General features: G+C 47.5%; 1 protein-coding gene across 2 annotated transcripts in view; it reads right to left on the reverse strand.

Moving 5' to 3' along the window:
* The window catches only part of EEPD1 (endonuclease/exonuclease/phosphatase family domain containing 1), a 165608-nt gene that overhangs the window by 130381 nt on the left and 10972 nt on the right, over positions 1-24255 (reverse strand). Inside the window, exon 2 of one of the 2 annotated variants that reach the window (XM_058678272.1) lies at positions 22557-22877. The gene's annotated coding sequence lies outside the window, so the exon portion shown is untranslated. Of the gene's footprint in view, positions 1-22556; positions 22883-24255 lie in introns of those variants that run through there. The other variant, XM_058678273.1, reaches the window with a different exon arrangement.

Below are 24255 nucleotides of genomic sequence, written 5' to 3' on the forward strand. Positions count from 1 at the left end.
ACATAGTCTATCATAGAGTCTCCGTTTGCCCAGTATTTTCATTGCCAACATATAGCTGAGGTGGTTGATTGACTTGTTCTGTCCTCTGTCTTTTCATGGTTAGGGTTCTGAGTCTGGAAGCTCGATTGGGGGGATCCCCAAAGCAACTTTGTCTGAGGTGTTCCCAGACCAGATTCTTTTTTTTTTCGCTATGTTGATTTTTTATTGTATTTTTGACAATCTTCACATAGTTAGCGTAAAAAGATTCAAGGGCTGTAGGAAAGTGGGTAAGACTATTATTTCCATATTGATGGTTTCCTTAAGGTATCTGAGGTAAAGGGGGTTTTAAGGAAGAAACCTCACCCAGTTTCCCACCCACCCCAACTCCCTGGTGTGGAGCATACTCTAAGATTCTTGCTCAAGTGGTTGTGATAGTTCATCGGTTATGAATTGCTGCCAATCTCGCCACTCCAAGCACGATGAGGTCCTCGAAGAATCCACTAATTGACATAGTCCATCCCAGAGTCTCCATTTGCCCAGTATTTCGCTGCCAACACATAGCTGAGGTGGTTGATCGACTTGTTCTTGTCTTCTGTCTTTTCTTGGTTAGGGTTCCAAGTCCGCAATTTCAATTGGGGAGATCTCAAAAGCAACTTTGTTCCCAGACCAGATTCTTGTATGTACTAGCAAGCACAGAGCCCAGCACAGTCCATCGCCCCGATCAGCTGGTGGTTTCAGTTGCTGGGTTGGTTCTGTTTCCATCCCTGTCTTCCACTGGAACCAATGGGTGTTTGCAGTCTAGCCTGGTTCTGCTTAGCACATACTCGGCAGGGGCTCTTTTAAAAATATTTATTTATTTTTACTGGAAAGGCAAATCAGATTTACAGAGAAGAGGAAAGACAGATCTTTCTTCTGCTAGTTTCACTCCCCACATGGCTGCAACTGCATGAGCTGAGCCGATCCAAAGCCAGATGCCAGGAGCTTTTTCTAGTCTCCCACCCAGGTACATGGTCCCAAGGCTTTGGGCCATCCTCTACTGCTTTTCAAGGCCACATACAGGGAGATGGATGGGAAGTGGAGCAGTCAGGGCACAAACACACACCCATATGGGATTCCAGCGTTTGCAACATAAGACTTTAGCCATTGAGGCATTATGCTGGGCCCTGGACTCGTCTGAGAACTCTGTTTGCTTCTGGGGTATATGTCCAGGTCTCAGGCTCATGAGCCCTACTCAGGTGACACTGGAGCAAAAGGACAGTCAAGAGTCTCACTGTGGGTTGGGTGGAACCTCAGATTCTGACTGTTTCCTCCAATCCACCTGCTACTTTTCATCATCTTCACATAACTGGTGTGACCCCTGTCTGGTGCTCACTAAGGTACCAGAGACAAAGAACTGGTAGGCTGTGCCCATGCTATCTTGCCCACAACAGGCATCTCATTATATGTTTTAAAGCCCACACTATAAAGTTAGGAAACTTTGCCTCCAACAGCCGGTAAAATGCCCAATGATCATCGCTGGCACTGCTTTCCATTTAGCCCCTAATAGTGGCATTACTCTTGCTGGGTTGGATCTTCTGGGCCACTTCAGGGCTGAAGCAGGCAGTACCCCTGTGAGGGGCTGGAGGAGGAGGCACTCCTGAGGCCACACTTGAAGCAGTTCCTGTCTGCAGGTCCTGGCTCCTATCTCTGCCTTCTCCTCCACCCCTGGCACAGTCCTGGTGCTAAGTAAGATGGCTTCATTTCAGAGCTTGTGTGAGCCAGCACAGAAGCAGCAAGGGAGGAAGTAGAGTTTAGAACACCTGGCTGAGAAGCGGCCTGTGACTCAGGAAGCCACTGTAGATTCTCAGGCAGCAGCATCCTGTAATCATCACCACAAAGGTCACTATAGTTAGCATGACTAAGCACTCACTGTGCACTGTGCTGTGGACTTTATGTACATTATGGCATGTGTAGCCCCTCATCAACTCCTCCCAGCAGGCTGAGATAGATACTCTTTCTCCTCACTTGCACATGAGAAAACCGCTGCCCCTGGGAAGTGACTCATTTTTCCTCCCATTGAAGGGTACTAAGAACAGCTGAAGGACCTTAGAAACCTACAGGGGTGATCTTGGGCACCTTTTCCCTCTTCAATACGAAGAGAACAGCAATGGTGTCTACTGTACTGAGCAGCCAGGACAAGGTGTCAAGGAGGCGTGTGCCATACACACACCACCACCTAGGAGGCACTCAGACCATTTCTTATGGTTTCTCTTCTTGGGCCTAGCTGTGCAGCACCCAGACTTCTATGTCCAGCTTTGAAGACTGGGAGGTCTCCTGGACCAGACTCCATTTTTAGAGATAGCTGATGCTTGTGCTCACCCAAAATGTGGCTTGACAGTGATTTTACACTTCCCCAAGAAAAACCAAGTAACCATGTTACCATGGCAACCAGCTGACCAACACTTACACGACCCACGTCTTTACCTATGGTCCTCCTTTCTAAGACCTCCTTTCCTCAACGTAAACCACTCTACTACACGTTGTTCTCTCACTTCTGTGAAGTGTGAAGTAAGAGGCCATATGTAGTAGCCTGGAGCATTTTCATGGGACATGTGAGGTCACAGCTAAAAGTAGCCTGGACACATGTGTTTGGTCAAGAGTTCAGGGACAGCAGAGAGAAACCATGCCCCCCTTTGAAAGCTGAGAGCCCATGACTGGGTCAATGATTTTCCACTGGCTTCAGGAAGCAACCTCACAAGAAAAGGGCAGGAAGGATGGATGGGCAGAGCTTGGGAGAGGACAGAGCTACAGGGACATAGGGACTGTGAGCCATAACTTAGGACTATCTTGATTGACTTTCCAGAATCAGGCCACTGAGAAAGGAATACCCTGTTGGTCACAGGTCACTGCTCTTGCAAAGGTGTTTAACCTGTTTGGCTGTGACTTGATATCTTGATCCCAAAAATGGGAATCAAACACCTACCTCTAGGACTACAGGTAAGAGTCAGTGTGTTGTGTGTGGCATGGCAGCAGGAATGGTGCCTGGAGCCCCACAGTGTTATCCCTTTCTGCAGCACAAATGGGAGCTACATGCCCTCCAGCGTGGATGGGCCAGGTGCAATGGCTCCACTGGCTAATTCTTCCCCTTCAAGCACTGGGATCCCATATGGGTGCTATGTCCCATATGTTTCACTTCCAATCCAGCTTGTGCCCTAGGAAAGCAGTAGAGGATAGCCCAAAGCCTTGGGACCCTGCACCCACATGTTGCAGCCATATGGTGAGTGAACCAGCAGATGGGAGATCTTTCTGTCTCTCCTCTCTATAAATCTACCTTTCCAATAAAAATAAATAAATATATTTTTAAAAAGATCCAGAGGGGATGAGTTCAAGTTTCCCTCCTCACCCAAGAACACAAGGTCAGTCTCCTCAAAGCCCCCACATCAGCAGATTCCTTGCTTCCATTCTATTTCCTCCATTAGGTTATCTAAAGCAGATATGAAACTGGGCTTCAGCCACACACACATTCACACATACACACATCCACACTCAGTACTATTTACACATACGTACACACTCAATTCTCACTCAGACACTCTCATTTTTCCAGGTCACATGCACATAATCACATGCTTGCATTATCTCCCTCACACATACACACACTCTAGGTGCTGGGAACAAGAACACACTGAACTTCACACAAACCTGCAGGATGTGGAAACAGTTCACACTACAGAAACACAATAGCACAAAATCCACCTTCAACAACTGGAGTTTTGAGGAAGACTCTTGGACACTGCTGTCCATTCAAGTTCATGCTGCCGTCTTCCCTCATACCCTCTTGCCTCCCTTCCTCTGCCTCTCTTCCATTTCCTTTGTCTCTAGGGTGCCCTCAGTGAACCCTTTCTCCCAGAAACTGGGTCAGAATTCCTTTGTCCTGCTTTTCAATCCAGCCCCACAGGCTGCACCTTCTGCTTCCGATGGTTTAACCAGGTCTCTTCTAGAGGCAGGCACCTAGCCCAGTGTTTAAGACGTCCCTTAAATTACCTGGGTCCCACATGTGCCAGATTTGAGTCCCCTCTCCACTACCAAGTCTAGCTTCTTGCTAATGGTCACTGTGGGGGCAGCAAGTGATAGTTGGGTCCCTGACACCCATCCGAGAGATCTGGACTGAATTCCCAGCTCCTGGCTTAAATTTGATTCAATCTGACTACTGAGGACATTCAGGAGATGAGCCTGCTGATAGATGCTCTCTCAATATAGATAGATAGATAGATAGATAGATAGATAGATAGATAGATAGATAGATAAAAAAGAGAGACATATGTCTTCCTCTTCCCTAAACACAGACGAATCCTTTTCTAACAACTTTCAGACCAGCTGGTAAAATACAATAGCTATGTTTTGCTCTGTCACCTCCTTTGCTTGCGTGGGTTCCAGGGCCAGAGGTGGTAGAGCTATTGACTCTAAGAGCCTTCTGCAGAATGGGGCCTGTGTCCACTGTGCCATCTTCCCAGGGCTGAGGTCTGGCACAAAATATGCTCTACAGGGGTCGGCATTGTGGCACATCAAGTTAAGCCACTGCCTGTGATATCTGCATGCCTAAATGGGTGCTGGTTTGAGTCCCAGTTGCCCCACTTCCAATTCAACTCTCTGCTAATGTACATAGGAAAGCAGTAGAGGATGGCCCAGGTTTTGGGGTCCCAGTATCCACACGAGAGAACCAGATGAAGCTTCGGGTTTCTGGCTCCAGCCTGTCCACCTCTGCCCACTGTGGCCATGTAGGAGTGAACAGTGAATGGAAGACCACTCTCTTTGAAATCCTGCCTCTCAAAAAAAAAAAAAGGGATAAGAAAAGAAAAGGAAAAGGGAGAAAACTCTGGACAAACACAATGTAACATGTCTGATTATGCTCCCCCACCCCGCCCACCCCCAATTTGTAGTCTCTTATGTAACAAATTATATCAACCCTCCTACTATAACAGAGGCCCTCCTGTCACAGCAGAGGTCACTGGATGTTAACTCTTACTGGGATCATACTGAACAGAGTGCTGAATCCTAGCTAGCCAAGTGTTCACTGTTGGATCATGGGTCAATTATCCCATCAACTAAGCCTCAAATTCACCAACTTTAAAAATGGCTGTGAGGACACCTATTCCCAAAACCAAAATTAGTGGGGAAGCTAAGGCTTAGGTAGCCCTCACTTTTTTTTAAGGATTTATTTTTGCTGAAAGGCAGCTAGAGAGAGAGAAAAAAGGAGAAGCTTCCATTCACTGGTTCACTTTCCAAATGGCCCCTTGCTCATTTCTTGCACGTTGGACACTCTCAGGGGACACAGCCAGCTTATCAGAAACCACTGGAACTCCTACCAGTTCTTGTCCTGTTGCCATCGTAGCAATGAATGGCAGGAGTCTTCCAGCTCCACCTTCCTATCTTCAGGGAAGTGCCTGATGTGCCTCCCTGCCCAGGACCCTACCTTCAGTGACCGCCCCCTGCACCCATTTCCTGCACCTCGGGTGCCCAGGACAGGTCATGGCTTCCTCAGTATCCCTCCTGAAGGATGCACTGCTACTGCCAGCATGCATCTGACCACCCACTGGCCTTGCTATTTTATCCTTTAATTAAAAAGAACTGCAAGGTCATCGGCCAGATCAAAAGTCAGGCTCTTGACAGAAACCAACAATCTCAGGGAACCCCCTACTCCTGCCTGAACCTGTATCTTCCAACTTTAAGCATGAATCTAGACAGGATTACAGCCCACGCCCAGCCAACAGCCCTTAGATGCCAGGTGCCACCAGGAACCCCCTACTCCTGCCTGAACCTGTATCTTCCAACTTTAAGCATGAATCTAGACAGGATTACAGCCCACGCCCAGCCAACAGCCCTTAGATGCCAGGTGCCACCAGGAGCCTTTGTTACATATCTCTGAGAAATGCCAATCAAATCAATCATTTTAGACACTTGAGAGCACAGTCGGTCAGTTTGGGATGAGACTCCAGTGGAAATCAGTGGTTTTAAGGGAGGCTTTAGAACTTTGGTTATTATCCAACAAACACCTCTTTCTATCTTCCTATGTTCACGGTCTTGAAGGTCCATCAAGATGTCGTTTAGGCTCAAGAAACCTCTGACAAAACCCAAAGTTTTCCAGGCCTCCCTCCTAAGTTTCTCTTAAGGGTTTCATTTCTCAGGCCCCAGTGGTGTGGGTCCTGGTCTTTGGCACAGACATCACTGAGTGAGTCAGTGAGCCCCTTGCTCTGGGCTTGGCTCTTCCTGTGGCATGGAAGGCTAGTGGGCAGGTCCACGCTCTCTGCAAACCACAGCTCCCCAAGGACTCCTGGAACACAGGGCAGGTGTGGAAGTAGCAGCAGGGAAAGGCAATTGCTGGGAGAAAGATTTAGGTAGAAGAGCAGTGAGAACTTGAATACATGCCAAGTGGACTGGTCCCACCATGGCATGTTCTGCACCTGGTGCCTGCCCTGATACTCTCTGTGGGGCTACTGCAGGGGGTGTGGCAGGTGCGGAGCTGCAGGACTTCAGACCATGCCCTCCTACACCAGCTGGAGACTCAGGCTGAGGCAGGACCATACAGCAGCCAGGAACAGGCTCTTCTGACAAACAGGCTACAGGGAGGGGTTGGTGTGTCTGTCTTTGGGGATGATGACTGGGATCAGAATGCTGTCTGAGTACTGGAAGGGGCAAGCTAGTGACAGAAGTCTGGTTGTTTTCAGCCGAAGATAGTCTAGGCCATGGGCTTGGGAAGTAAATGTGGCAGATGGTCCCCAGAGGGAACACTCCCCTGCCAACCCCTCAACCCCTAGGGATCACGTGCTCTGCTACTGCGGCCAGAACATTTCCCAGGGGTGTAGTCTCTGCAGGTGCTCTGGTTTATAAGGATAGGTATTCAGAGCTGGCAAAATTAAAGACTGCAGAGAATGCGACCTGTCTGGTCTGTGGATGCTGAGCCTCCAGGCGACACGGGGTGACTTCAGGTCAGGTGAACTGGTGGAGGTTTCCAGGCCAGCCTCACAAAGGAGCAACAGGTGCTGCCCAGTGGGAAGACCATCTCCACCTTCCTGGCTCCACTCAGTGAGCAAAGGCCTTCCGTGCAGGTGCCGCATGGTGTTAAGAGCTCCCAGGTGGAAGTTCTGAGGATTTCTGGAAGCACTGGGCATTAGCAACAAGTCCACCAGACATGGCTCCTGGCAAAAAGTCATGTTCTCCCACGGGAAGGGAGCTTGTTACCCTGGAATAGCTAGAAGGATTTAGGAGGAAGTGATGAGACCTTGAACCAGGGATAAAAGGGATGCATGCATCCAGGCCAGGATGCACAATGTCCTTTGGAGAAAAGTAGGGAGACAGCCCCTTTCCCACACCACCCTTACCTGCTGAAAACACATCAAGTTTCTAAAACTGGGGAAAGCTGTTTGCTTCTACTTCCTCACCTCCATTCCTGCCTCAAGAGACACAGATTGGGCCGACTGCTTTACAGAAACTTCCCAAGGTCTGTTTGTGTGGTCCTTATAGGCCTGGGTCTGGAACAGATTGTAACATTTCGCATCACCAGGATCAGGACAGGCTTGATATCAAAAGAGGCAGCATGGTGCCCCTGAGTTCCTCTCTGGAGGTTCTTCTGACCCTAGTCTGAAGGTAAGAACAAACTCAGGGGTACAGCTCAGACACGCAGGGGAGCATCAGGGAGATGAGAACATGCCAGGTGCAGTGCAGCCCAGAGTGAGGTCTCCTACATACAGCACTGGGCAGCCTGACTCTGAGCAACTGTAGCCAGGTGTGGGGAGTAGGGGGCTCTGCTATTGCATCTGGAGCCCCCATGCAAGCAATGACCTCTTCAGGACAGACAAGAGGGTAGCAGGAAGAAGTCCCAGTGTTCTGCGATGGGATGAAACATTGTATTGTCCCCAGCCCCCTGAGGCTAAGGTTTCACTAGTTGTGATGAGGAGGGCCTGGAAGTGAAGATGAAAGACCCACGGGTGCATTCACATGGAAGTCAGTGATTCCACAAGGCATACACAGTGGCTTCTGTCTTGTGGATTTGACCTCAGGAGTGTGGTTTCCTTAGGCCAGTCTGCATATAGATTTGCCTAATTGGAAGCCCATTCCTTTGCAGGGCAGGGAAGTTTCTAGGCCTCTGACTGGCAAGTGGGAAACTGGGTTACCTGTAGGTGACAACATAAGGCCAATGATGTAAACAATGAGTAACTACCGGAGGCTTCACCGGGCCTGGCTTCAGTGCCAAGGCCCTGCTAAGCAGGCCAGACATGCTATTCCTGAAGCCTTTGAATTGCCATGTCTTATTTTGAATTTCCAGGTCAAATTTGGAATGCCAGTGGGATGCCAGTATATTCATTTTCATACTACAGCTGAGCTGGGTAGAGTAGGGGCCTGTGATCCATTATGGAGGAATGTGTCAGAGACAACCCACAGTCTACAGTTGGGAAGATCTTTGGAACTAGCACAAATGAATGTCCACTTGCATTTGCATACAAGAAAAGGGTTAATAGATGCTCAATGAAAATTCAGGGGCATTAGGAAGAGGTAAGGCTCAGGGTGAGAATCTCCACAGTGAGTCCTAGCGTAGTCACAACATGCAGGTGATTGGTACAGCAAGAAAGGATCTTTTTTTGTCACAACTGCAATTTTCTTTTTAAATATTTCATTTATTTGAAAGGCAAACGGACAAAGTGAGGGAGAAAGAAAGAGCAAGAGATCTTCCACCTGTTGGTTAACTCCCCAAAAGGCTACAGTGGCCAAGGCTGGGCCAGGCTGAAAGAAGGGTCTCCCACACAGGTGCAGGGGCCCAAGCCTCTCTGTCCTCTTCCTCTGCTTTCCCAGGTATATTAGCAGGGAGCAGAAACAGAAGAAGAGCAGGCAGAACTCAAACCAGTGCCTCTATGGGATGCCAGCATCCCAGGCAGCAGCTTAACATGCCGCACCACCATGCCAGTCCCTATGTCTGCAATTTCATGTTAACAGTGCAGAAATGTGACACAAAAGTGAACACAGCATATAATTGAAAGGCATTTTGGACAGTAAAAATATGGAGAATTTTCAAAAATTTTAAATTAACATATATTTGACTTTCTTCTTGCTGTTAACATTATTTGTCACAAATTTAGTAGTTTAAAACATCAATTTCAGAACTATCGAAACCACTTAAGCAGAACCCTTGCAGCATGCTCCACATTGAGGACCCAGGGTTGATATCAGGTGGCCTTTCCTCATCCCCAGGTACTGGAGGCTGGGTGCAGCTTCTCCACTTGTCTCCCCTCTCCCCAAAGATACAGGAGGAAGAAAAAGAAAATTTGGAAACAACTGTGTCACCTACTTACCCCTAACCCTCAATCCTTCCTACCCTGATCAACTTTGTAAACATCATAAAAATCAGCATTAAAAAAAAAAAAAATCAGTTATCTGGGCCTGGCATGATAGCGTAATGGTTAAGGTCCTTGCCTTGAACGCGCCGGAATCCCATATGGGCACCAGTTCTAATCCCGGCAGCTCCACTTCCCATCCAGCTCCCTGCTTGTGGCCTGGGAAAGCAGTCGAGGATGGCCCAAAGCCTTGGGACCCTGCATCCGCATGGGAGACCCGGAAAGAAGTTCCTGGCTCCTGGCTTCGGATTGGCTCAGCTCAAGCTGTTGCGGCCACTTGGGGAGTGAATCATCGGACGGAAGATCTTCCTCTCCGTCTTTCCTCCTCTCTGTACATCTGCCTTTCCAATAAAATAAATAAATCTTTTTTAAAAAAACCAGTTATCTGTGGTTCTAGAGGTCAAAGTGGCAGCAGGCTACACTTTGGAAGCTTTAGAAGAGCATTCTCTCCCATGTCTTTCCCAGTTTGGGGAGCTGCCACATTCCTTGACTTGCAGCCTCTCCCTCCAGCCTCTCAGCCAGCAGGGTGGCATCTTGGGACCATTCTCTCTCTGCCCCCTTCTTTTCCTCCTTCCATCCTTCTTTCCTTCAATACCTCTCTGGCACTGATCCCCTGTCTCCCTCTGATAAGCACTCCCCATCTCAGGATCCTTGATGCAATCACACAGGCAGGCTCCCTTTCGCAAGCGAAGTAGCATGTTCACAGGTTCTAGGGACTAGAATCTGAACATCTGTGTGGAGGAGGGCGTGAATCTGTCTGCTGCGATGTTACATATGGTCCTAAAAAAGAGATCTTATTTTTGTTAAGATCTTATACTTTTAGACAGACAGAAAAGTTTCAAAGATGTGTAGTACAGAGAGTTGGGAATCTTTTCAGAACAGTTTTTTTTTTCCTCCCCACCTCTGGTTCAGGTTGTACAAAGATTTCTCACAGTGAAAAAAAATGGTCTGCTCATTATCTGTGAACCACTTTGAGTTCTCTGGAACAAAGATGCTGTTGAGTGCGAGCTGTCTGGGGCACTACTGGCCTACTCCAGAGGAAAGCTGTGGGCTGGCTTTGCCCTTCCCAGGGAACTCCTGGGCTGGGTCCCCAAGAGGCAGAGCCCGGCCTGTGACTATCACTGCTCCACGCAGACAGACCAAGTTAGCACAACTTCCCTCCCTGTTGAGAAACACATTCTTCTCCAGAAAGGCCCTCTCTGCATCACCTCCTCCTCATTTCCCTCAGCTGCTGCCTTGGGCACTTCCAGGTATCTGCCCCAGGTAGCCGGGGACCTGAGTCATCTGTGCCCTTGCCTGGAGCCAGCTGTCCTGAGTAATGCTGCATGGAGCTCCCTCTGCCTGCCCCTGCCTAACAACTTCGCTCTTCCTTTTGTTCATGTGTGTGGCTCTGGCATCAGACCATGCTTGTCGGTGAGTGGAGGCTCCTGGTTGGCATGAGGCATACAAACCCGGGCACAGCAGAGCCACCTGTTGTGTTTGGTCAGAAGCACACAGGCCTCAAAGCGAGCCTGGACTCTTCCTACACAGGAAAGCTGGGAATTACTCAAAGCCTGACATGGACAAGTTCAAGGAACATGAGAGCCAGCTTGAAAGCTAAATCAGGGATAATCTTAGCATCAAAATAAATAGAGTAACGGTTTATAATGCATGGGATAAAGTAAGAATCCATGAAGTGATATTTATATCACTTACTTTAGCTAGCAAGCAAGCAAGCACATGCTCTTACTAAAACAAACAAAAACACCCCATCAGAGATGCACCTGCTGACACACTGTCTCAAGTGGGTCTGAAGTGAGGTCACACTTCCCTTTTATTAAAGCACCACGGAGGACGAGTGAGCAGCCAGGTTAAAAGGCTGGTTTGGCCTTTTGAGGTAGAGCACAGTCATGGAAGCTACAGCAAAAGGAGACAAACCAGGACTCTGTGTTGTGGAATTATGGATAGTTGCTGCCTACAATGTCGGCATCCCATGTGGGTGCCAGTTTATTCTGGCTGCTCTGTCTCAAATACAGTTCCCTTCTAATGTGCCTGGTAAAGCAGCAGAAGATGGTCCAGGTGCTTGGGCCCCTGAAACTCCAGGCTCCTGGCTTCAACTTGGCCCCATGTCAGCCGTTTCTGCCATCTGAGGAGTAAAACAGCAGATGGAAGTTCATGTACACACTCACTTTGCCTTTCACATAAATAAAACACATCTTAAGAAAAAGGAGCTGAACTATTGGTTTCAGTCATCCAACACTTACTGAAATCTACTGCATGTATATCAGGTGATATACAAGTGGGGATTTCCTGTTCACCCAGAAGGCATGGTCTACAGACAATTTAGAGTCTCCTAGCAAAGGGTTCTGAGAACCTAGTGGCTTAAAAGAATGAGGAAAATTTAACCAGGTGAACAGGGAAAGAAGGGCATTCAAGACCAAGGTCAATAAAAAGATGTGGTGGTTTAGAAATGTTTGCCCTCCTTCCAGAAGTGCTGTATAGTGGCTTGGCATTGCCAGTGCATGGGCAGACAGGGCCTGAGAATAGTCAGACTGCTGCGTTTCGACTGTATCGTGCAGGTGATAGGCATGCTGCAGGGTTGGAGCAGAGATGAGCGGTGATAAAAGCTGCCTGCACCTGGACACCACGTGCCAGGCTTGGGCCCCGGATGCTCCATCCACACAGCCCTGCCATCCCCAGCACAGCCATCCTCACTTTGCAACCAACCAGCAGCTTCGGCCTCGTCTGGGAGCTTGTGAGAAATAGTCTTCAGCCCCAGTGCAGACCCATGAACTCCTGGTCCCTAGGAGAGCTGTGTACAACTTGAAACCTGAGGAGTGCTGGTCTGACAACCCTCCTTGATGCCTCCTGGAAGGATGGATTGAAGTGGGGGCAACGGGAGAGGCCACCATGACCAGGGAAGAGACAATGTGCTGCACGTGGAAAATGGGGCCTGGTGGCACTGACATCACCATGTTTTGCAGCCACTGCCTCTGCCCCTACATCGTGCTGTTCTCCTGAGAGCTGACATGGATCCAGCGTGGCAATGTCCAGCCCTCCGTGGCCAGTCAGTCACGGCTGACTCGGAGCTTTATTAGAATATTAAGCCTGTGCCTGGAGCCCTGGGGTTGCCCATGACACTCGGCTCTCTGGGACTCTGGCTCCTCCACCTGGGCACTAGGCTGGCAACCACACGGTCTCTCCCCTTGCCCTGACCAAGCTGGCCACCACCTGTGGTTGGGCTCCTCTCATCAATTCACTCTAGGGCAGGTGAGAGGAAACCTGGAGGTGCAGCTGGAAGGTGGGAAGTGAGGGTGGAAGCCCACAAGGTGGATCCTTCATGCTCTCCCTGCCAATGACTGGAGCACCACTCATCACTGGAATAAAGAAAACCAACAGCCACTGCTACTCTCCTCATTGCAGCGAAACAAACAAAAAACCAGCCTAAAGTAGCATGAGCTACCATTCAGCTGGAAATCATTCGTGTGTTCTGCAGTTTATTCCCATTGAGGCAGCCAGAACACCAACTTCTACCAAATGCTGGTATAACTCCTCTGAGCTATAAGAATCACTGACAAGCTGTGCATTGACAAGGACTATCTTAGTCCTCAGACAGACAAGCCCAGACACGGTCTTTTCTTGTGGTTAGTGGTGCTGGCCATATTGGTCATGGATTTTCCCAGACAATTCTTTTCCCTAGCTTAGATTATGTCTCTGAGGATTGTAGAGTGAAATAAATGGCATTTCCATCAAAGGCATTCCAGTTGCCATGGGGGAAATAACTGCCAAGCCATTCTGATAGTCCCATGACTCAGTCCTAATTAATATTAATTACTAACACTTATTGATGTTCCTTCCCTACAAGCTTCCACTACCATTAAAGTGTACCAAAATTCTCTGGGAAAAGACAGCTGCCGGGCTCTGCTCCCTTCTTTCTTTTTTAATGTCTGTTTTCATGTACTTGAAAGGCAGGAAGACAGAAAGAGAGATCTTCATCCCTCTTTCACTCCTCAACTACCTATAATAGCCAGGGCTGGGCTAGCCCAAGCCAGAAGCCCAGAACTCAACCCAGGTCTCCCAACTGGATGACAGAGGTACAGGAATTTGAGCCATGCTTTGCTGCCTCCGAGTATGCATCTGCAGGTTGCTCAATCGGAAGTGAAGTAGCCTGGACTCTAATCTGCATCCAAATTCGGTATTCTGGCATCCCAAATGGCAGCTCAACCCACTGCACCACAATGCCTGTTCCCTTAGTTCCTTTTTGTGTGTCTTTCTCCTCCCAAGCCCTTTGAGAGCAGAGACTTTCAGCATCCCCCTCACCAACCCGGTACAGAAATTAGTTGGCTATCTTATTAGACCCTGAGGGGGCATGCATTCCTATCTGAACCTTCTGACTGTCTCAACCATAGGCATCCCGCCCCCAGGAAAGCTGAGAGTGAACTAGTGGGTTGTGTGGCTTTGACTGTCAAGTCATCCACAGACCCTTTTCTGTTACTGGGATAAAGAAGCCACCACCAGCAAACAAACAGTAAGATCCCATTGCCAAGCTCTCTGGCAAGTGGAATATATCCGTGCTGCCTCTGCAGGATAATGGGGGCAGCAAGGTTTCACCAAACCACAGAAAGGATGGATCTCACTTAGCTGAGGTCAGCTGATCCTCTTGGGGCCATTATGGGAATAAAGGAGGGAAAGGCACAAAGGAGCTGGTGGCTAGTCCAGGTGCAGTTTGTGGGTGGGTTCTGGGACCTGGGTGTTGCCACATTGCTGTTCTTTGTTGCTGTGACCATAGATAATTTGTGAGAAAAGCAAAAGGACGGGTGTTCTTGGTGAGCAGTGAGCAGTGGGATGTATTTAGCCATGCCCTGTCCTGATTCCTCTGCACTAGCAGGGGCTCTCTAGCCTAGGAATGTTCTGGACAAACTGCTTGCTGACAGACAGGAGTCCCCTTGGCGGTCAAGAGTGACAGCTGTTGCCCTACCTCCAAGTCAACACAGCGTCCCTCACTATTCTTTTCCATTTCCAGTCAAATCCTCTCTCAGCCAGCCAAGTCGATAAGCAAAGCCAACTTGCATTGCTAGTGAACCCCTGTAATCAATAGGCTGGAGCTTCATCACCCATTGGGACACGAAGATCTTTCCCTGAACCTCAAAAAAAATGAAGTTAGCATTAATTAAATTCACCTCAGAACAATGTGGTTAACAACCGAAGCTAAAGGTTTCACTAGTGACGTTACCAGACTGAGTTGGTAGACAGAAGGACAAGCAGCAGACTTGCCACTTTAAGAGTTAGGCAAAGTGGGCCCGGCACCATAGTGTAGTGGATAAAGTCCTCGCCTTGCACGCACCAGGATCCCATATGGCCGCTGGTTCTAATCGCGGTGGCCCCTCTTCCCATCCAGCTCCCTGCTTGTGGCCTGGGAAAGCAGTCGAGGATGGCCCAAAGCCTTGGGACCCTGCACCCGCGTGGGAGACCCGGAAAGAAGTTCCTGGCTCCTGGCTTCGGATCAGCGCAGCACCGGCCCTTGAGGCCACTTGGGGAGTGAATCATTGGACGGAAGACCTTCCTCTCTGTATAACCACCTTTCCAATTAAAAATAAATACATCTTAAAAAAAAAAAAAGAGTTAGGCTCCGGAACCCAGAATGAGGAGGAGCCAGGAGGATGTGAGGATAAAGGAGGCCTCTGCTTCTCCCTGGCTGAGCTCCCTTTGCTCAGTGTGCTGTGGGGAGGATGCTAGAGAGCGGGCTCCCAGCAGCTGCAGAGAAGCCAGCAGCAGAGGTGACCCCTATACCAAGGGCCCCCCATTGGGAACTCTCGTTGGCAACTATATATCCACTGTCACCTCCACCATCACCTGTGGGCAAGTGCTAGAAGACTCTCCTGGCCAAGCTCTGGCTGTTGCAGCCATTTGGTAAGTGACCCAGAGGATGGAAGATTCTAACTCTGCTTTTCAAACAAAAAAAAAAAATTAAACAATAAACACTTTTTTTAAAAGTTAAAGAGAGTGTTCCTGGGCCTGGCACAGTGGCCTAGCGGCTAAAGTTCTCGCCTTGAATGTGCCAGTATCCCATATGGGTGCTGGTTCTAATCCCGGCAGCTCCCCTTCCCATCCAGCTCCCTGCTTGTGGCCTGGGAAAGCAGTCGAGGATGGCCCAAAGCCTTGGGACCCTGCACCGACGTGGGAGACCCAGAGGAAGTTCCTGGCTCCCGGCTTCAGATCGGCACAGCACTGGCTGTTGCGGTCACTTGGGGAGTGAGTCATTGGATGGAAGATCTTCCTCTCTTTTCTCTCCTCCTCTCTGTATATCTGACTTTCCAATAAAGAAAAAAAAAATCTTAAAAAAAAAAAAAAAACAGTTAAAGGGAGTGTTCTGCATTCTCCTTAGCCCCTCCCTGCTGGCTGGAATGTGGGTGTGATGGTAGGAAACGGTGCAGCCATCCTTGACAGTAAGGTAGAATGGGCATATCGAACATAACATGGTGGAGCAAAGGAGCCTGCATTCAGGACATCACCAAGCCACATGATCAACCCTAGATCACCCAATCAGATGGTCATGTAAGAAAGAAGCACCTAACTTATTTGAAACAATGTGTGTAGAGTCAGGAATCTCTCGATAACAGCACCCAAACCTACATTTCAACTGCTACAAACTCCAAGTCAGGCCCTTACTTTAGCAGAGAACCCTAAAGTGTCTACTGGAACAGCCAACTACAGCCCAGATGAGAAGAGAACCCACTCAACTCTGTGTGCTGGATTTCTCTCCCTTCTCTTGCTTGTAAGACTGTCTCTCTTTCTATATGAATATGAAATAAGAATAGAAAGATGATAAGGGAAAGAAAAATAAGAACTGGTTACCCTAAAGGAAAGCTCCTGTATGCCCCAGACCAAAACTATGCAGAAGTGGCAGCATTCAGAATGTGTCTACATTGTCCCAAAGCTCGCCTGCCACATTCCTGCCCGGCACCCCCTCTGATGCAACAGCACTGGGGGACGCTGCTGCCCAGACTAGAACCTTGTGCAACTGCATAGAAAAGCCACCTAAGGACTATGGTGGTTTTTCAAAGGTGAGAATAGAAAAGATGAACTTTATTTCACTGGTGACTTAACACAATTACTTGGTGCCTCACAGGGGCACTTCAGTGTCCATACAGAGAGGCACAGAGTGTCTGGAGTAAAAAGGAGGCCTTCAGAACAGAGCAAAGATGGCTCTGGGGCAGGTCTTATTCTCCAGTGACAGGGCTCCCAACGCTGGCCCTGCAGATATTTTTATGTGGACATTTTTGAAGTGTGTATGTGTATATATGTGCATGAATATGTGTGTGTACATATGTATGTGTATGTATGTGTATATGTGTTTGCATGTGTATATGGATGTGTGTATGTGTACCTGTATATGTGTCTGTGTGTATGAATGTGTGTGTGCATTTCTGCGAATATTTCCTGTGCATGGTAGGATGTTTAGCAGCATCTGGCCTCTCCAGATGTCAGTGGTATGCCCCTCCTCTCGTGCCCAGTGGTAAAAACCAAGAATGTCTTCTACCAGCTACAGCCATCCCCTGGTACGGGGCCAGACCTTAAAATGCCGGGCTCCAGGGAGAGAAGCAGCAGGAATCATAACTGAGGACTACTGTGGTTTTTGCTTTGCTTAACTCCACAAACATCAGTGATTTGTAGCAGTCAGGAACATACAATTATTTCTGGGTCTAGCTAACAAAAGAAAGCTTGGTGCATGGAAAAACATAATCTTCAACAGAAACCCAAAGGATGCAGACACACTAAGAGACCTAGGGCTGCAGCAAGTGCCCTGGATGTGGGGAGAGCACAGAGCACCAGGGAAAGAAAAGAGCAGAAGTCCAGAAGAGCCTAAGTGAGGACAAGAACAGCTGCCTTGGCCCTCTTCCCCAATGACTGGTCAATGGATGGACGTATGACCATTTCTGGTCAATAACATGCAAGGATGTACTCTCCCAGGATCCTGGGAAAGACCTTCCCATATAGTAAGAAGGTGGTTGGAATGAAAGCGCCCTTTCTGTTCTCTCCCTCCCTTCCCTTCCTATACCAGGAAGATGGTCTTGGAGCTAGTGAAGTCATTTTGAGACCAAGAGATAGCAGCCAGAAGTCAAAAGCTATTGGAATACAGGAAGAGCAGGAAAAGTTTGAGTTTCCGATGACTTAGAGGGGCCAACGAGCCACTTATGGGATTCACTATTGGGAAACCAGTGAATACTTCTATGTGATTTTTTAAAAAAGATTTATTTATGTAATTTGAAAGGCAGAGTAAGAGAGAGAGCAAGGGAGAGAGACTTCATCAACTGGTGGCCAGGAACTCCATCTGTGTTTCCCTCTTGGGAGCCAGGGATCCAAATACTTGAGCCATGATCTGCTGCCTACCAGGATATGCATTAACAGGAAAGTGGATAGGAAGCAGAGCAGCCAGGATTCAATCCTAAGCACTCTTTATAGAAAATAAGTACCCCAAGCTGTGGCTTAAGTCAGAGTTAGCTGGGTTTTCAGACACTTACAAAAGGCAAAATAGCCCATGGAAATATTTTCAGCTGCAGCTAGAAGACATGTGTCACGGAGGAGGCATTTTCTTGCCCCACAGGAAGCTCTGAGGTAGGATGCCCCGAGGTCTCTGTGGTGTCCACAGCAGCAGGCCTGAGGGTTGACCTGAAGGCGGCTCTGCAGGCCTTTTCCCAATGGTCATGACCTCACTGCCACCAACACACAGTTACAAGTGTCATGTCCTCATTCAAACTGCTTTCAAGACAGGAAGAAAGAAGCTAGTTCTCCTTGCCTATCATTCTCTTTGTATGGGAAGGAAATAAAATCCCCTCCAGCTGCTTGTAACTATCTCATGATCCCTTTGCTGGATCATACAGCAAGACAGTCCAGTAGGGTCAGTTCCTGGAGGGTTAAGTCTCTGTCATAACAAGTTAGTGGGCTTTTGCAGATAGGGCTAGACCCATAAAGAGGTTGTTTGGTTGTCTGACAACTGATTCTGCTGCAAATGAGTTGCTCATACATGTTCTCCACTACCAGAAACTCAGTGCAACCAGGCAGAGTCCTAGGACCTTCATGTCGGTGGCTGACCACATGTATGCTGAAGTCCAAAAAGATTATTTACAAAGCTGAAAATTTCTTATCTAATGAAACATCACAGTGCAATGCATTACTCATGTTTGTGCTGCTGCTGCTGTAAGCAAACTGATTGCACTGCCACTCATCTAAACGTAAAGTACACGCAGTTACACACAGTTACAATATTCGATAATGACAAGTGTCAGTATTACTGGTCTATGTGGTTACCATACTATGTCAACTTAGAGCATTTGTTTTCTGCTTGTGGAAACAAAAAGCTTCCAATAAAGTAGCTCTCCAGGTTATGCTCACAGGGATCTCAAACATCTTGCACCTACCAAGGCCCTGGATTGAGTCAAGATGCCACAGGGAATTCTGACCTGTCCTATCTGTGCATGTCCACTCTCTGCTCTTTACACAACGACAAAAATGACCTAATAAGGCATTTCTCAGAACAAGTCCACATCACTCAGTGATGGTGACTGTATTTCCCTACCAAGTTTCTAAATCCTACCCCACCTCCAGTGGTCCAGCAATCCTAGGGGACTTCTTGCCACTTAGAGTGGGTTGGGGGTTGGCTCAGTTTTCACCTGGCAGAAGCTGAGAACTAGAGTTGTCCAGCTCAGTTCTGATGGGATGGGCCCCTGACACGTACTGCTGTGTGGACACTGGTCAGCCCCTGAAGACAACACTGCCCACCCATGATGAATGACTCTTCCACTGGCCTGAAAGTCAGACCAAGATGAAGAAGTTTTAACAAAGATAGTCCTGCCCCCTCAGCCCTAATCCACCCAGAGGGCTTGGTCTCTGCTCAGATGACAGCCCTGGGTAGATGTCACATAGGTCTTCCCTCCTGTGTTGTCTCCCCTCTGCCCTCTGTAGGGTCCAGGGCAGCCTTCCAATCCATTCAACATTGGCCCTTATGAAAACCAAGGCCTCAGAGGAGAGCTCACTCCCCTGTTAGATCTTCCGGAAGTTTGTGTCTGCAGATATTGCTGCCTGATAGCTTTTTCATTGGCAATAGGGAGCAATTTGGCATCATATATAATCCTGGATTACTGACTTGATCAATATTTCATGGTGTCTATTAGTCATTTGCATTTATAGAAACTGGGGTCATGAAAAATTAAAGCTTTAATTGCTTTAGATTTCTTTCTTTTGGAGCGGAGGTGGGTGGCAATTTTTCTCTTAGCTAAGCTGCCTTCCAAATCTTGAGACCAGAGATCCTTAAGTGAATGAGGGAATTTGGAGACACTGCTTAAGGACAGAGTGCTATGCAGAAGATGATTCCAGCATTGTCAGAAATAGAGATTCACTTGCAATACACCTCTCTGCTAACGCGCCTGGGGAGGTAGAAGAGAGCCCAAGTGTTTGCGTCCCTACCACCCATGTGGGAGATCTGGATGGAACTCCAGCTTCCTGGCTTCTCAGGCCTCAGGCATTGTGGACATCTGGGAGTGAACCAGCAGAAGGAAGGCAGCTCTCAGTCTCTCTCTCCACTCTGGCTTTCAAATAAATCTTTTTAAAATACTAGATTATTTGGATACAAAAACTGAAATTCATAAAGAGTCTTTTGAAAAAGTGCATTGAAATGCATATTATGAAAGAGTTATATATGGCTTCAAACTGTTGTACACCCAAAATAAATTTGCTTTTTCATTGCATTTTTGCATGGACACTGAAGCATCCTCATACTTGACTTAATGATTCCAACCGAGTGCTGGACTTCTGACTCCGGATCAGTCCCTCGGGGGTGAGTTGTCTCATAAGAAAGAGAAGACTCCAGTTCTTGTTTGGGAAGATGTGAAGGATGGAAATGGACACCTGGTGTTAAGAGAAGAAGAGGAACATTTTCCCGAAACAGAAGAGCCTAGAAATCAGCCCGGAGCGTAGGCAACAGGGGAAGAGAAGTGAGGGAGGTGTGTTTGTGTGTATGACAGGCACACATGAGAAAAGCGACCTTCTACACTGCATGCTAGAACCACTTTCCCAGGGAAATCTTTAACTCTCTAATCAAAGAGCTAGTTGGACAAAACTACAGCATTTCCTAAAGCTTATCTGACAGCTGTGATTAGATACATTTTAAATGAAAATCTTCGTTTCACATCACTTCAACTTAAACCGTTCCACCATGAAAAGTACTTAAATGTAAAGAGAACAGTTCTTTTAACCTTTCAATGCAGAGGGCTTTATCGAACCAAATCGACAGCAACATAAATTGCTTTTGAGTGTGGGTTATGTAAGTCACAGTCACTCAATGTGGTGAAAATTTCTGAGAGAACAGTACAAATACATAGAATAAGTGAATCAGATGTTTTGTCCTAAAGAGTAATTTAAGTCACATCAAACTAGCAAGAACATGTCTGTATCAAGCTGCTTTTTCAATACTGTTAATTTTTGGTATCCCACAAAATTCTCAGAGACAAAATCTATTACAATTTGCTTTCACATGACATCCACATGATACTCTGGCTTCCTTCAGTGAGTTTTGGGATATATGTTATGATACAGTACGATCTTGAACAAGGAGGTGCAAGTCCATGTGCAGAATGTTCATGTTTAACTTCACAGTTAGGTCAGATGATTTTATCAGTGGATTCCCTGACATGTGCAAAGCTCATCTGTAAATGAGCTGCGGACAGGAACTTCCCAGAATTGTGGTGAAAGGAACCTGGCAAAGGAACTCAGGGTAGAGGTCAACAGGTATGGAGAAAACACACAGAAGAGCTATTAAAAGCTAAGCTCTGTGGTTACTATGCAAATGAGACTCTGAAACATTGATTGTCTTTTACAGAACAGGGTCTCTCTGCTATGCAGGTTCCAACTGTCAGCTCCTCTGGCCTCTAAAAGAGCCCCTATGTGTGAGGGAGGCAGCCTTAAAATTAATTCACCAGGATCTTATTCTACAAATGCAGGCATGCAGTCTGTCTTCCACCATCACCAGACCTCAGTTGTTACAACAGCTCAGTGAGCTATCGAGAAAAAACAAAGGAACACAAAGGTAGCACCTGGAAAAGTTCACCAGCAAACCTGCTGCATCCAGCAGCTCCTGTGAACAGAACCCTGCGGAAGGCTGGGGGTGAGCCGGCCTCTCGGAGAGGAAGGAAAAAAACCTGGCTCTACTGCACCAACACGGAGAAGTGCTCTGACCCAGCAATCATGAAAACACACATCCAAGTCATCCCTTTTATTCAAAAAAGAAAAAGGGGGGGAAATCCTTTAAATCAAGGATGATAAAGGAAACCCAAATACGATCAACCAAAACCTGGCCAGGACAGAAAGTGTAGAGAGACTCATAAAAACCACGGTCTACTTCCTTTCTCCATCCATTTTTATTTATATATTAGAAAGAGAAATCTTTCAGCTACTGTTTCACTCACTGAACAGTCAGGGCTGAAACAGACCAAAGCCAAGGGCCCAGAATGCAATCTACATCTCCCACATGGGTGACAAGGACCAACTACTTAAGCCATCACCTGTTGGGTACACAATAAGCAGGAAGCTAGAGTTGGGAGTAGAGTTAAGACTTGAACCCAAATCTTCAATACAAGACACATGGTGTCCTAACTGCTATACCAAATGCCCACCCCTTCTACTTTTCTGTTACTGTTCACAGTGTGTGCGGCCTGGAACTTGGGTTGATAAGAGGACAAATGGCATCTGTTCCATATCTTCTGGTGGATTCTCAGCCCTGTAAAGTTGGCCAGGACAACACCTTTAATTGCTTAAAGGCCATGCAAGCAGTTAAGAAGTATAATAACATCTCCACTATGACCAGGAGACACTGCGCATGGATTAAGACTACAATACATATCAATGCACAACCATACCCAACTACTACAGAAGACAAACTGAACCACAGCAACGAATCCACCAGTAAGCACTTAGCAAACCACCTTGAAAAGCTACAAAGAAAAAAAAAGGCTTTTCTGAAGTTGGAAAAGTTTCCTTATTGTTCTCCTTTCCAAATATTACTGAGCTGTCCTTGAGACTTCTCTGCTCTTCTGTGTTAGTATGCTCGTCTGCGATCATGGAAGATTGTGAGATTGCCCTGAAACATACAGAACTTCACACACACACACACACACACACACACTATATTGTGGGAAGGAACTGATTGAGGGCAGTATCACAGGTAGAAAGAGAACTTACCAGAACAATCAGAGCTGGATTCACTGAAGAGGTGCAAGCGCGTAGCAGGCAGGCAAGCTATAGGCTGAATATTGCTGTTGTATACTGCAAAGCAGTGGCAGGCAGAACAGCAGAGGCTGCTTGCTGTACCAGGAATGACGGGCCAAAGCATGCTTGCAACTGAAGTCTCTTCCCAGGTTGGGTGTGTTTTTCTTCCCATTGTCCGACATGGTTTCCCAAGTAGGTGATTTGCATTTCTGGGTAGAGCTGGGGAGCCTGCAGCACTCTCAGCTTTGGGCTTTCCCAGTGCCTTACAGTGATCTGCCACAATTTATGGTGTATCTAGAGGAAGAGCAGTGAAATGACCTTAGCATCTGCCAGAAAGCAAAACAAAAGAAGGCAGTCAACCTGCTTTCCACAAAATCCTCCTGTGCATTGTGTCACTGCAGCTTCTGAAGAGCAACACACAGATGTCAAGGGACAGTTTCTTTAGCAGTACTGGCGAATAGTTCACCATACTTCAAGAAAACCCTGTCTGTCTGAGCTGGGAGTCCTTCCCACAACCCAACAGCAGTGGGAGACCGCTCTCTGAGGACACTTAGGCTGTGCTGAGTATTAACTCAGCACTCTCCATAGCCACACTTAGCTGTCCTGAGACCAGAGCAAGGGGAAGACCACTCAATGCCCTGTACTGAAACAACCAGGGCTCATCCTCACAGGCCAGCCCTAAAAAGCCTGATCATGGTCAATAGTAGCTACGCCCATCCACACTCGCCCTCCCCCATTCACTCTTATCAGGGGAGGTCAGGTATATATTGTTGGGACAGACGGTAAGTAATGCATGTATTTTCTCAAAGTTGTGCAGAGCAAGGCACAGAAGCAACTGCTGGTCCAGAGGTCCCTCACTTGGGCTTTCTCATGGTTATTTCTGCTTAGTGAGTGACCTCCTTAGGTCCTCCATTTGGGGGCATCTGGTCTCTATCCAAACATATTGGGTCAAAGCCCACCCCAATGTCCTCCTTTTAATTTAAGTCCTCTTTAAAGACTCAACCTCTACAGTCCACCTCCCACTCAGAAAAAGCACGTTCCGTGACATTTCCACCGGTGTGTGCCGTTGACCTTGCACTCCCCCAGACGAGGCTGCAGCCCTCTTATGTGCTGCTCACACTTTTACCTTCCCTCAACCTCTTGATAAAGTTACAATGCAATCCAAGAATTTCATCCAGTATTCAGCATTTGTACTACGTGATGGCAATTTTTTTTTATGCTGGGTCTAATTGAACTCTACTTCTCTCTTTCTTTTTTTTTTTTCTTTGTACTTGTTTAAGTTTCCTGGGGTTAATAAACGCCTTTGAAACAGAACTTAAGGTGGGGGGGGGGACTGACATGATGCCTCTACTAGCTAATCCTCCACCTGCAAGCACTGGCATCCCATATGGGTGCCAGTTCATGTCCTGGTTGCTCTACTTCCAATCCGGAACCATGGTGCTATACCTGGGAAAGCATAGAGGATGGTCCAAGTGCTTGGACTCCGACACTCACGTGGGATGCCTGGAAGAAGCTTCAGGTTCCTGGCTTCAGGCCAGCTCGCCTCTGGCCATTGTGGCCCTTTGAATGGAAGATCTTTCTACCTCTCCCTCTCACCCTGCAAATATACCTTTCAAATAAAACTGAATAAATAATGAAAAAAAACAGACTTTAATCACAGAGGTCCTTGTAG

Source organism: Ochotona princeps, chromosome 20 (assembly GCF_030435755.1).
Source record: "Ochotona princeps isolate mOchPri1 chromosome 20, mOchPri1.hap1, whole genome shotgun sequence".
In the NCBI taxonomy this organism is placed as follows: Eukaryota; Metazoa; Chordata; class Mammalia; order Lagomorpha; family Ochotonidae; genus Ochotona; species Ochotona princeps.